At 32.5% G+C, this 14,349-nt stretch overlaps 1 long non-coding RNA gene across 1 annotated transcript in view; it reads left to right on the top strand.

The window, feature by feature from the left end:
• LOC145687545 (uncharacterized) overlaps window positions 1–14,349 on the top strand; it is a 664,494-nt gene that overhangs the window by 117,533 nt on the left and 532,612 nt on the right. The window contains exon 3 of the long non-coding RNA XR_014131684.1: window positions 1,001–1,049. This is a non-coding gene — a long non-coding RNA (uncharacterized LOC145687545). The remainder of the gene's footprint in view (window positions 1–1,000; window positions 1,050–14,349) is intronic.

Genomic DNA, 14,349 nt, shown 5'->3' with positions numbered 1-14,349 from the left:
GGGTGGCGATTCCTTATACGAAATGAAATAAAAAAGTTCTAATAAACATGGGTTGAAAAATGCCTCCTTTCAGAGTTATGATCCTTTGAAAATTCGAAGAATCGTTTTTTTTCCCTCCCTAACGTAGAAACTATAGAACCTATCCAAAGTGGTTTGAGGAATTAGACAGGAATTAGTATGTTCTCTATCTAAATATCTATGTTTTACCATCTTCCGTAATCGGGGAAAGAAACTGTGAAAAGGAAGTTGAAGTATAGGGATGCTCCTTTAAGTACTAATGGTGCGTTCGTTTCGCTGGTTCCGGTGAATTCCGAAACATGGATATTTAGGTAAAGCGTATTCCTGGTCCTGTGTAATTCCTTGAACCGCTTGGTATAGGCTCTATAGTTTCTAAGCTAGGATGTTTTGAAACATGGTATTTCGAATTTTCGGTAGTTCAGAACTCTGAAAGGAGGCGTTTTTGACCCATGTTTATTAGAACCTTTTTATTTCATTTCGTATAAGGAACCGCCTCAAAAAGTTTTTCGGTGTAGTTTCCTACCACCTGCATATATATATATATAGTGTTTGAGTAGTCTCAATGATTAGCATTTTATTGTATAAAGCAGTTAGACCATGTTTAAAATAAATTAGCCATTTATGTTAAGCATATATGTATGTGGTTGAGATTAGTTGCTGGTTTGTAATAACGGCCATGAGTTTAAATTGTAGTACACATGTTGTTTATATTTCATTTTTAATTGCAAGATAGTAGCTAGAATTTCAGCTTAATATGATTTACATGACTTACACTATATATTTGTTCAAAATAGAAAAAAAAAAGGTATTCTTCATATTCTTTATTGAGTTTAAAATGAAGAAAGAACTTACGCGGGGAACGCATTTTTGAAAATGTGATTATAGTAGAAGCACTTCTCATTTATTTATAATGTGTATTTTATTTCAGACAAAAGTGAAAGTTGTTTTTTATTATCTAATTGAATTATTGTTTTATTTTCAGCGTGCTTCTTCAGAATTGCAGAAACTTCATACATATATTAGTAATTAAGGTAAGTGCTTTATTTATATTTTAACATAAATTTCCTACTTTAAATTTTGCAAGCTGTTTAAATGATGGTATGTTGAAAACTTTTATTCCTTTAATTGTTTAGACTGCTTTGACTTACTGAACTTTTGTTCTTCGATTGATTTTTTTTTCGTTTTTTTTTCTACAGAACAATGCAAAGACTATACTTCGGTTCACAACTACAACAATAATCTGAATATTATAAATGTAATGCGTGGCGTTGATGAGTTTTGTTACGGGTATTTCTAGTTATTTCATTGTTTTGTTTTTCATTAAAGAAAAAAGAGAACACTTTTATAACATAATACAGATTTAGCTAAACTTCCTGCAATGGTTATAGTTTGCTTGGTCATCTTAAGTTTTTCGAAAAGTGTATGATGGGTAGCTCTGATTGGTTTCTCAATTTGTTATTATCACTTCTCATGTTGCTATTTTTTTTCAAACTTCATGTAGGATGTAATATAATTTATCAAACATATTTTTAAAGCTTTTAACTGCTCTTAGTGCCCCTAATGCGATAAATAAATACTAGTTATTATTAATTGTTTGTTAATGCTATGGTCACTTTTGTTTGCTTTATCAGTAAGGACTAGAGGGTGTCCCATGAATATCAAAGAGTAGAAAAATCATGATATTTGATACGTTACAGATATTTATTAATTTGAACAAGGTTACCATTTGATGTGTTCTCCAGGAGTAAATGATTAGGTCCTCCCAATGCGTGCAACAGAAAGACCAATATATTTAACTCATTGTCTAGATGTTCATTTTTTCCTATGTTTCTACGAATGATGAAACAACCTTTATACCATTTAGTGCTGTGATATAAAAACAATCATACGCACACCTTTGTTGCTCAGAACTCCGGATTCTGTTTCCAGTGGGATAATCATGAGGTTCGACGCCTTACAGTGGATCGGATTACACTTTAACTGTAAGTTCGCATTTTATAAAGACTAGATTCTAAAGACGGACACTAAACTCTGCTCAACAAGAATTGAATGAAAATTACAGTGTAGATTAGTCTTTGCGTCCACGAATCCAGTAAATTAATTTGTAAAAAGCAGTGACTAGTTGTGTGAAAATTATGACAAGATATTTTATAAAGTGTGGTTCATGCCTAAAAACCATGAAGGTTGAAGAACATTGTTTTCCACTTTTAATATAACAAATTTTACTTGAATATATTTCGCCTTTGAAATATGGCTATCATATCCCTTAGTTTCAAAAATGTTCTTCGGAAAAAAAAAACATTACAACATTTGAAATTATTTTAAATTTGTTCAACTATTCAAACAGAACAACTCTATGATGAGGAAAAAAAAAACAAATGGCATAACTAAAGATGTTATTAACTATGAAGTAAATGCAAAGAGAGGGCAAAGATTGAAATAAAATCGATCATCCAAATAATAAAAAAAAATATTTCAGTTTCCACTTATTGAAATTCTAATGCTTGAAATCATCGTCACAATATTGCAGTTTATTATATACATTCCAAACATTTTTTGATAAAGTGACGTGATTTTACAGTGCAAGTGCAAACTTGTTTGTGTAACATTAAATTTGTTCAAAACAATTGTTTTGTATTGTTCTTTCGAGAAGTCAATCATTTCTACCTTGAATATGAAATTATATCTTCCTCCCCGCCAGTTTAGCAGCAAGCGAGATCCTTAGGCGTACGGAATCAGAGATTCGATACCGAATGGAAAAGCATTGACATTTGAATAAATTGTGGTGGTTTAGATTCCACCTTAAACTGTAGTCACGGTGCTGAAGAGGAACACTAAATTTCAACAAACAATAACATGATACTATACTAACAGTTGAAATGGTAATTAACATCGGTAAATCGAAAGTTATGAAAATAACCCGTGGAAATGCGCCCTTACGGGTCAGAGTAAAACAAAGGGAACTTTAAGAATTTGATCATTTCAAGTATCTGGGAAGAATTTTGACGAGAGATGCTTACTGCACCAAAGATATCAGGTCAAGAATTGACATATCCAAAGAAATATTCAACAAGAAAGATCATTCTTAACTAGCAGTCTTGATATTGAAATAAGGAAGAAGTTGGTCAAGTGTTATATATGGAGCATTAGACTGTATGGTTCAGAGACTTGGGCATTACGGAAGTTAGAGAAGAAATATTTAGGGCGCTCCAAAATGGGTGTTGGAAGAAGATGGAGAGGACAAAATGGACAGAGATAGTAACAAATGAAGATAATTCTAAAATGGATAGGAGAGAAGAGGGCGCCTCTAGCCAGCACCCTTCGTAGGAAGGCCAATTGGATTTGACAAATCTTGCGAAGAAATTATCTTCTTCACACATCTATAGAAGGAAAGATGTAAGGAAAATGAATAATAGGAAGAAGAAAACACAGCTGATCTATGAGTTGAAAACTAGAAGAAAATGTCAGGAGTTAAAAGAGGAAACTTAAGATCGAAAAACCTGGAAGAAACATTTCCAGCCCAAACCTAAAAAAATAAATAAATAAATAAATAAATAAATAAATAAAAATAAAATAAAATAAACATAAGAAAAGGATTAGTCTCATGACCTGACAAAAGGCAGAATAATAATAATAATAATAATAATAGTTAACATTCTTAGTAAAATTGCTTGAAGTACTATTTTTATGTAAATGAAAAGTGTTATTCGATATTGAAAATCAATATATACCTTTCTAAACAAATTTTCAGCACTAAATGTAATTACAAAATAGATATAACTATAGTTTCGTGGTATTGGCCATACAATAATTTGTTTATATTGGTTAGTATAACATGTTTGATCCTAATTCATTGCATGACAATAAATATTTACGATAAGTACTGGTTTGATAACTTGAATACTGAACTGTATGAGCAAGTTTATGAATACGCTCAAAGAAGCTTATAACATATTGGCACTGGATTATAAGGTATATTCTCAAATTCACGTAAACTAAGCTTTAAAAAAAATAAACTGCACTAAGTGTAAAGAAAGACGAAGACGCGTAAGAGAAATGAAATATTCCTTAAATATCATTGCAAGTATATATATTAAGACTATATTTCACTCATCATATACACTACAGCCTTGCTATTGTTATAATGAAAAGCATAGTGAAGATCTATTTTAATTTACATTAATAAATGAAGTGATTTTCGTACAACACAATTTTTAAATTTACATAGAAATATATTTTCTGTCGCTCTCTCGAAAACTACACATGATACTTTACACTGGCATGCACACTTTTGTTCAGTTCAGTAAGATTTATCGATTGGTTTTATGTCCCATTTGTGGATAACATGTATCCCATTATATGGCTATAATATTGTAGAACTCATCAATATAGTTCTTTGTTTTTTGTCACATATTTTAGTCCCAGTTTTCTTCTAATACAAATTTTTGGTTTCAACAATACTACCAGCCACATTTGCAGGACCATTCTTAGGTATACGGCTAAGAAATTAATTTTATAAAAGTTTGAAGAATATCATTAGCGAAGTAGGACTATCATTATTTTAAAAAAAATAGTATATTGTAGATCGTGAGAAGATACCGTACGTCTTATTGAAAAGGCAATAACAAACAGAAGAACGAGAGTTGAACACTAAAATCTACAAAGTATATACGTCATTTCTTCTGCTAGAAGCTATGAGATGCTCTCGAAAGGACTAGATATGACAAATTATACAGGAGAGAAGAAGGAAACACCTCCAATTAGGTTGCCGGACTGTCGGTGTAATATACCTATTTCGTGAGGGCAAATTGCCACACTATTTTTGGCAGGAATATAAAAAATAAACTACACTTAATGCGCTGAAGTGATGCAACACCTAACTTCTAGAAAATTTTACTTTTAATACTAAGATATAAAGTAATTTTGATAATCAATAAATAAGGCGGTATCTGAAAGTAGTATAATTAATCTACTATGGATACGATATCAAAAATATGAAACAATTATTAACTAGAAATGCCAATGCCACCATATAAAGAGGCATTTTTCAAAGGCCTCTTGATTATTTCTTTTTCAAACATGTTGTGGAATGGGGACAACTAGTCACAAACAATGAATAGTTTCTTACAATACACTATCGCAACTAGGAATTTGGTAGTGTGTTCAGAATATGTAATATGAACCAATTTCTTACAGTCAATACATTTTATCCAACCCATTCTAGAATTATCTGGATCAAAATAATGCAAACAAAAAACATTGCAACAACTAGAAGAATGTGCAGCAACAGTTTATTTTCTTTTTATTTATTTATTTTTTCCTCGTGGAATTGAAAGTTTTGGTGGAATACTGTTTTGCAGGCGTAATAGAAACACCTAAATTCAATACAGATGCATGATTTTTAGTAAGTGCAACGGATTCAAACTGGCATAGGGATATCTTTAAAACATGCTTGTGGGGACGTTAAAATTGCAGTGTTCAACTCCACACTGGTTGAAGTCTGATCAACAGATTTATAGCTCGTTGGTATTTCTTGACGGGAAAGCTGGTCAGGAGATGCCTTGGTAATTTTGTTTTATGTCGTGCATAGTGAGGAGAAAAAATCTTGGCTGAAAATTTATTTTAGTTTAATTTGGAAATTATTATTTTTTTTAAGTCAAACGTTACAGCCAATTGTGTCAAATATTGAGCAGGCAATACTAAGAAATATTGGAAAATTAAAATAAGAAATGGCATAAGAATCGAATCCTGACGTAGCGTTCCCAATCATTTCATATTTCTGGGCAATCTTCGTGTCCGCACTCTTGCAGGGATCTACTCCATTTAGTAGGCTGAGATCATCTATGCATTGTCTAACTTTGGATCGTATCTGCTAATAGCATGACTTTTTTCATGTTTACTACGAGGTTTCAAAATATTAACATAAATAGTTACTTATGCGAGCTCCGGAATCTTTTTTTGGGCATGAAAGTGGGTACTTATAGCACGTTTTCCCTCTCCCCTTGATGCACAGGCTGCACTTCCAAATTTGTTTGGCCCAGTAGGAGACATACTATCTTGCCTCTTCTGAGCACATTTCTCTGTCACCGGTTGGAGTAGGTTCATCATCGGATAGCCATCTCCTTCCGACCCATTGCGTACGTTTTGCGAGGAACTTGTAAACTGATTAACATAGAAATTTGAACCAAAAGTTGCTTGGGTATGTATTGTTGTGCACAGACAACATTAATTAATATTTTAAGACAGCTACACGTTAAGAAATGCTATCACAGCATTTAGAGGTAAATGCGAGTAATTTCCGTCGTTTGAAATCATTCCTAGCAAACTTATATGTCAAAATTTATCGACCTGAGGGCATATTGCATGTATATATGTACTTAAACCAAATGTACTGTACTTGTGTTTGGGTGTACTTATCTATAATAATAGTGACAGATACTGAAGTGTTTGCTTAACGGATACCATTTGTAAAACAGTGTTATTGTGTTTTTCAGTACATAGGACTTACAAAGAAATGCTTAAACTATCGAAAATAATTTCAGAACGATTTTTATTCAATTTATTTAAAACTGCCAAACTATTTTGGCATCTATTAAGTGCGAAAACCTTTTTACATCCATCTTCGGAGGAGTTCAGAGTCTAGTAAAGAAACCTGGACACACACATTTATTTTTTTAAACGCATCTTTTTTGCACGTGAATATAAAATGTTAATACTTTCGCTTCGAATAAAAGTCTAAATTAACCAGAAACATACACGCATTTATGTCCGTTTGAGTCAGTCCCATCGTTGCGTAAGAACACGCATACTTTCCGTAAATATGGGTTGTCAAGATTTTCAAACAAGACTAAGTTTAAAAGGAATACTTTCTTACTAATACTGCCAGCTGTTTGTCGCAAGTAGAGATGCAAAAAAGCCGGCTTTTTGAATCGATGTTTTTTTTTTTTTGCACATAAAAAGCCGGCTTTTTAGGGAAAAAAACGAGAATTTTGGAAATTTTGGCTTTTTTCATTTTCATGATTTTTCTGTTTAAATAGCCTTCTTATAGTATACTCTAAAGTTAAATAAGATTTCATGGCCTGAATGCCATATTTCGCTCTGGAATTCATCATCATGACGTATGGAGCACATGGTTTATGAATTAAAGTAAAAATAAAGTACGTAGTATTTGAGGCCAATTTTAGAAGCTATTTAACTTTATTCTAACTTCTGAATTATCGACATTTTTTTTCTTCTATAGATAATTTCTTTTTAGTCATCCGTGTTTCACTTCTTAGAGCTTAGTACTCTAACTTCTATCACATAATTAAACTAATGTTTTTCAATATATCAATCAGAGCGTACGTTTTTCAATATATCTGTCAGCGCATACTTCCACAATCTTCCACACTTATACTGTAGCTGTACAATGATTTAACAATAATTTTCCGGACGCAACCTTGAATACCGTTTGATAGAAATAATCATTATCGGATTTAGAAAATTATTTAGGAGTTTTTTTTTTCTGAATAATGTTTGTTTTTTTCTAAAAATTTCTCTTTTATTTAAGAGGAGCTTAAGTTTATGAGTACAGGCATAACAAATATTTCGTTTCGTTTGTATATTCAACTATAATCATCCAGACCTTGAAGACCATTTTATACTGATAATCAATGGCGGATTTAGAAAAGTGTTTTAAGAGGGTTTCTTATTAATGCTTAATTTTTCTAAAAAAATTCTAATTTTTTATTCGAGGACAGCTTGAAGTTTATGAGTAAAGGCAAATTATATATATATATATATATATATATATATATATATATATATATATATATATATATATCTTATATATAAAAGAGAACGCACAAATCCTTTGTTCCCTCATCACGCTAATACGGCTGAACCAATTTCTTTCATTTTTGGGGGGTTATTAGGATTTGGACCCTAGATGGTTTTTATCATATCACTTTAATTTTTAATTACCAGTGTCTTGAGATAATTGACCATTCAAGTGTCCATAACGTACAAATCCTTTGTTAGTTCATCATAGGTAAAAATAAACTTATTTATATGCAACCCGCATGACCGTGTCACTCGGCGGGTTAACATAAATGACAGGCGATATAATGTTAACATTTACTGCAATCTTCTATGGTTTTTATCATATCACTTGAAAGCGAAAAAGTAAAAATTATCTAAGTAACAAAGTTTATTGCGTTCCGGGGTGACCGCAGCGAAGCGGTGTGAACGCTGCTAGTATATATATATATGTATATAGTTTGTTTTAGAAATTCCGTAATTTCGGGGTAGAGGCTTTAATCCGAAAGACATCCCCACCCTAACTCTCTTCGCAAATCCATCACTGCTGATAATTAATAATAACAAAGATTTAAAAGCGATTAGAAAGTAAGTCGGCCAGGACTCACAATACATGCACTATTTCTACATTCACAGATGGAATTAAGAAAAATTTTTGTCAAAATGATCGAATAAGGGGTTGAGTCCCGGACTTCACGAAAGAAGTGCGAAAGATAACCACTCACTCATGTTTGTTGTGAAGTTGTGCTTAACTTAAATGTATTATTTCCCTCTCTCTCTCTTTCTCTATGGCAACAAAAGCTCTCCATTGACTTCTGTCCTTATCCAATTCAATCCAGTTTCTACTCTGCATTCCTATTTCTGCTAGGGCCTAGATTTTCCTAATGGACGTTTTCCGATTGGGTTTCCAGTTAAAACTTTGAAAGCGTTCCTACTTTCTTCCATTCTGGCTACATGACCTGCTCACCTGAGCCTCCTAGACTTCATGACTTTAACGATGTTTGGTAAACCGTATAAATTATGTAGTTCCTCCTTATGAAGTTTCCGCCATTCCCCATTGCCGTTCCTCTTGGGTCCAAATATTCGTCTCAGAATTTTATTCTCAAATAATTACAGTCTGTGTTCTTCCTTCAGTGTAAGCGACCATGTTTCACAACCATAAAGCATAACAGGCATGATTATCATTTTATATATTTTAAGCTTTAAATTCCTTGACAGAATTCGCGACAACAAAATATTTTGAACTGAATAATAACAAGAATTTCCTGATTTTAGACGACATTTAATTTCTTTGTGGGTATGATTTTGGTCTGGTAATACTGATCCAAGATGTTTGAAAGTATCCACTGTGTCGAAAGTATTAATTGACATTTTAACGCATTCATAATTTGCCGTATTACAATCCTTGTGAACTTCCTTGTATTTAGATTTCTCTGCATTTACTCATGTCCCTGCAAGCGTTTAATAAGGCCTCTGCATTTCTTCCGATTGTTCTCCTATCAGATTTACATCATCAGCATACACCATAACCTGGTGAATACCATTCAACTCTAGGCCTTGGTTCCTATCTTTGATTTTTCTTATAGCGTATTCCGGAACAAAGCTGAATAATAACAGAATAACGCATATCCTTGTTTCAGGGCAATTTCGACGTGGAAGCTCTACTCGGACTTTACTCTGGAATTCATTTAAACACTTAATAAATCTAGCTCTTTCGGTATTCCAAATTCTGTAAGAATGTTGTACAATGTTTCCCTCCTTACCGAGTTGTAAGCCTTTCTAAAATCAATAAACAGTTGATTTCTTTTCGAGTATTTGTCGAATGGTAAATATCTGGTCGACTTCGACTAAATTCACACTGATAATCTCCAATAATTTCATCTGCGTATGGGGTCAGTCTTATTAATAGAATGTTCAGAGAAATGCCTCGATAATTATTACAATCAATTTTGTCGTGTTTCTTGTGAATTGGAACAGTGATTGATTCTTCAACTCTTTTTAAATGTATTCCATAGTTTTTATTTTTTGTAAAAAAAAAAAAGTTTCGAAACATGTTGAATTTTCTTGTTAAAAATTCAGGAACCTTCAGGACTGGGTAAACCGTGATGGCGGTTTTATATTCTACAGCAGTGGTGTCCAATTATAATGAGCCTGAGGACCATAACCGTCTTTACTAGTAAAGTGGAGGGCCGCAGCTAAATAATAATAATAATAATAATAATAATAATAATAATAATAATAATAATAATAATAATAATAATAATAATAATAATAATAATGCTATTATTATTATTATTATTATTATTATTTTTATTATTATTATTATTATTATTATTATTATTATTATTCTACAAAAGAAAAATATAAAAAGGTATTTGAAATATTACCTATTCAATCTGTGACAAATGAGTGTGACTAGCAGTGTTTACAAGGGCTGGGATATCTACATCCATTCCTATTGTTGCGAGCCGCAAGACATGTAAAAGAGAAGCATCTCAAAGGCAGTTTCTGAAGCGATTCTTCACAATTTTCATGGTGGTAAATGCACTTTCACTCAAATAAGTACTATCAAACATAGTCAGTCTTTTCCGACTAAACTCACAGTTTTTAGGGAAAGCTGTTGCCGTGGATGCCCGCGCACTTTTTGTTGTACAGCAGCGCTAAATGGATGAGTTATTTCGAAAGAAGAGTGGAAACATTAAAATACTATCAGTAATAAAAATCGTGAAAGCTTTGTGGGCTGTAGAAAACGGTTTGGCGGGCCGCGGACCGCCATTTGGACAGCGCTGTTTTACAGCCTACGAAACCATACGCTCAGATCAACCGTCTATTATATATATGATCCATGAACAGAAAATTCGATACTTTCTTCTGAACAAGCTTAAGGAGCAGTCAGTGCATTGCAGAATTTGGAGCTTTACCGATTTTGCAGATCCGAAGTACCTGGTCGGGGATAACAGATTATTACTTATGTGATCAATCAGTGAAAAAAATGTTCGAAATAATCACACAATGTATATGAAAGTTAAAACTTAACTGAAAAATTTCAAGAATTTACAGAACCACCCGAAACAAAGCTCTTGATGCGCAGATTTCTCTCATGTATTTCTTTATTTTGCTTCAAAAATACAGTGTGCGATATTTTGAAGTAAAAATACTACATACAATTTTGCTAGTTATTTGTGTATCATTTTTAAAGTACTTATTGTATATAAGAGGTTAAAGTATTATTACATATATTTGTTAATCCCTTGGAATTTATAATGTAAATATGTTAAGAATTTTAAAAAATCTTTTTGAAATTCGTGGTTTATTTTCGAGGTTTCATATTATTATCTGCATCAACCACTATTTAAATGAGTTTTTTTTTTTTGTTGTAAAGAAGCGAAACAAAGTCTGCTTTATGAGTTTAAAGCAAAATTTTTTTTAAAATCCCGAAATTTCCCAAGCAAAAAAGCGAAGCAGAAAAAAACGTTTTTTTTTTTTCAAAAAAGCGTTTTTTTTTTCGAGCCCTTGCATCTCTAGTCGCAAGCTCAATACTCGTCTATACTATTTTTTTTTCTAGTTAGTTAGCAATAATGTTATCAGATATTTATCTGTTGAGTCCAGTTTATCAATCCTCTACCTTTCCCCCCGGATAACCCGAGTACCAAGATATAAAAGTTTCAGTACAAATCTAACTCTGAATACACATTGTTGTTTTAAATATGTCAATATGATACCCAAGGTCATTCTAGATGTATTATATTCAACTTATACGGGTCAACGTAGCAAAATAGCCTAAAACAACGCGAATTATTGTTGTGCATGGGTACACACTGTTGTGCATAAAGGCTTATTTTGATTTCAATCTTTTGATTAGTAAATCGCTTATACTATCTGGAGATATAAATAAATACCTCTTGGTGGTGTTGTTGAAATAAAAATTAGCATCCCTTTCAGCAACGATTCTGTATATGAGACATGAGCCTACAGCATACCGTTGGATCAGAACCTCATGATCTCTCACTGGAGACCAAGCCGTATCTCCCGCACGGAAGATGGGTATAACCACGAAGAAGTTCTCAATATAATATTATCTCCGTGTTTGAGGATCTTTCACAGTAGCTCTTACAAATACCCAATCATTGATTGGTCACTTTATTTACGAGTTGCATAGTCACATTGGGGAGAGGGATTTCCTGTTCTACTTTCACACTACAAATTTCCCTAAGTGAAAACGCACATTTGTATTAATTTGTTAGCAAATTACTCCTCAGATCCCTATTTGGACTCTGCATTAATATTGTTTTCTTATGTTTGCTGTATCTAGTTTATCTTCGAGTCCAACGAATCTTCAGAATCAATAGTATATACAAACGCTCTTAAACAATTGGTTCCAGGTTCATTGTTTCACTTATATAGTTCAATAATATTTATAACTAACAATATCTAGGTACATTATATGCGTCAAAAAATGTCAGCATCTTAATCCACAATTCACCAAAAAAACGTGTTGTGGGAGATAGTGCGCACCAAATACGGTTATAAGATATATAAGTAAGTTAGCAACTATTTAATGCATATGCTGATCTCTATACAGAATAATACACAGCTGTGTAAAAAAAAAAAAAAAAAAAAAAAACGAATCTACACTTTACGCTATGATAAATTGTCCTTGATTGTCTTCGTTCTTGGTGATGGTTGGGAACTTGCACCGCTAGAGACTACAGCTCATTTGTGAATCAGACTCTTTGTTTATTTACATATTGTTTTCTCAATTACCTTCTATGAATCTTGAAATTATTATTATTATTATTATTATTATTATTATTATTATTATTATTATTATTATTATTATTATTATTATTATTATTATTATTATTATTTAACGTCTTGAGATATTTCAATATTCAGTCGGTCTTCGAATATTGTACTAACAAATCAATGTATTTATTGTTATTTCTCTTTATTCACCGTCTGTCGAACCTCGTGAGATTTAGTATTGTGTCGATGAATCTGACTGTATCTTGGAACAACTAGATTACATTACCCTTCTTCAAATTGGCCCACCAGGTCTTTTTTGTGAAAATCACTCTTTTTTCTTCTCTCCCTATCAGCTATCTCTCTGATTGGGACACTCTATTGATTGACAGTTTCTTATTTCCTCGTAGAACCTTAACATACGAATTACAGCTTCTTTTAGGACGTCTTTTATCCGATTGTTCTTTTTAGCGAGCATTCTTCTTCTTCTTCTTCTTCTTCTTCTTCTTCTTCTTAAAGAAACTTTAAGCTTCTTCTGGTGCTTATCGACATGAGGACGGTTTCAGTGGGAGTCGCAGCAAGGAAGGAATGGTAGTGGTGTTTACAGCGCTTTTATAATCGTAATGCCACTTTAAAAATATGAAACGTGTCTTTTAAGCGCAAATTGCTGTAATTTTATACAACCTGCCAAACTAAGGTGCAATTTGGGTTGCATACCAACATGTGCTGTATGCAGTCTAAGGTGTATTAGCTGTTTTAACATTCTTATGTATTTATTGACTATTAGAGTATGCCTGTTTACTATAGCTTATCATATAATTATATGATGTGTTGTACAGTATGTACCTTTCATATAGAATCTGCGTACACTCAAAGTTTCGCGTGAAATTCGAATGCCTCGTGTGTGTATGTTACTAAACAACTTCCACGCCTTTCCTTCCATCCTAGATCAAACATTTGAAAACACTGAAACACGTGGATTATTTTAAGTGGAAAGTCCAAATAAAAAAATCTGTTTCTCTAACCTTAAGGTATTCCAAAATATGGGCGCCATATTATATTAATTGCAACCTCACCTCGTTTCCTTTCCATGTTTTTTCCCTTCTAGGAAAGATGAGAAACGCTTAAAATTTCATTATTTTAAGTGAGAAGTATAAATACTAAATAGTATGTATCTACCTTAAGAAATTACGAGATTTTGATATTTTGTTATAATAATTACAACTACCTTTACCTTTCCCTGTTTTCTTCAATTTTAGGACACATATAAGTAACCGCAGAAGCGCGTAAATAATTATTTTAAATGAAAATTAAATACAAAGTGGCGTGTCTTCGTAAAAAAAAAAAAAAAAAATCCAAAATATGGACATCATATTATAATAATTGCAAGCCCTCATTCCTCCTCCATCTACGCCGGATTTCCGAAAGCTCTTCCTTAGTAGTACTTAATGTCACAAATCCTACGTATTGACCAAATTCCAAAGTTCTAGCTTCAGTAGTTTGGTTTGGCGTTAATTAGTTAGTTATTCAGGATCTCTTGTGAATTTTCTGTTGTTCTTCCACGCTTCAAATAATGCGTTAATGTTTGTAGTTTTTACTTTCCTAAGAGTTTCTCTGCCGTCTAAAAGATAATTCAGTTTATTATTATTTGGTGAGTTACTTTATAATCTGGGAACCACTATAAAGTTTGACGTAGAATCTCATCATGTGACTCAAACTAACCACCTAAGTAACTATGGTTTATGGAATCCGCAGGTTCAATGCCGAGTTCACAAAAGCTCTCCAGAGACT

The sequence above is a fragment of the Thermobia domestica genome, chromosome 6 (assembly GCF_964235325.1).
Source record: "Thermobia domestica chromosome 6, izTheDome1.hap1.1, whole genome shotgun sequence".
In the NCBI taxonomy this organism is placed as follows: Eukaryota; Metazoa; Arthropoda; class Insecta; order Zygentoma; family Lepismatidae; genus Thermobia; species Thermobia domestica.
The sequence above is the reverse complement of the archived record's forward strand: the minus strand, read 5'-3'. Positions and strand labels throughout refer to the sequence as shown.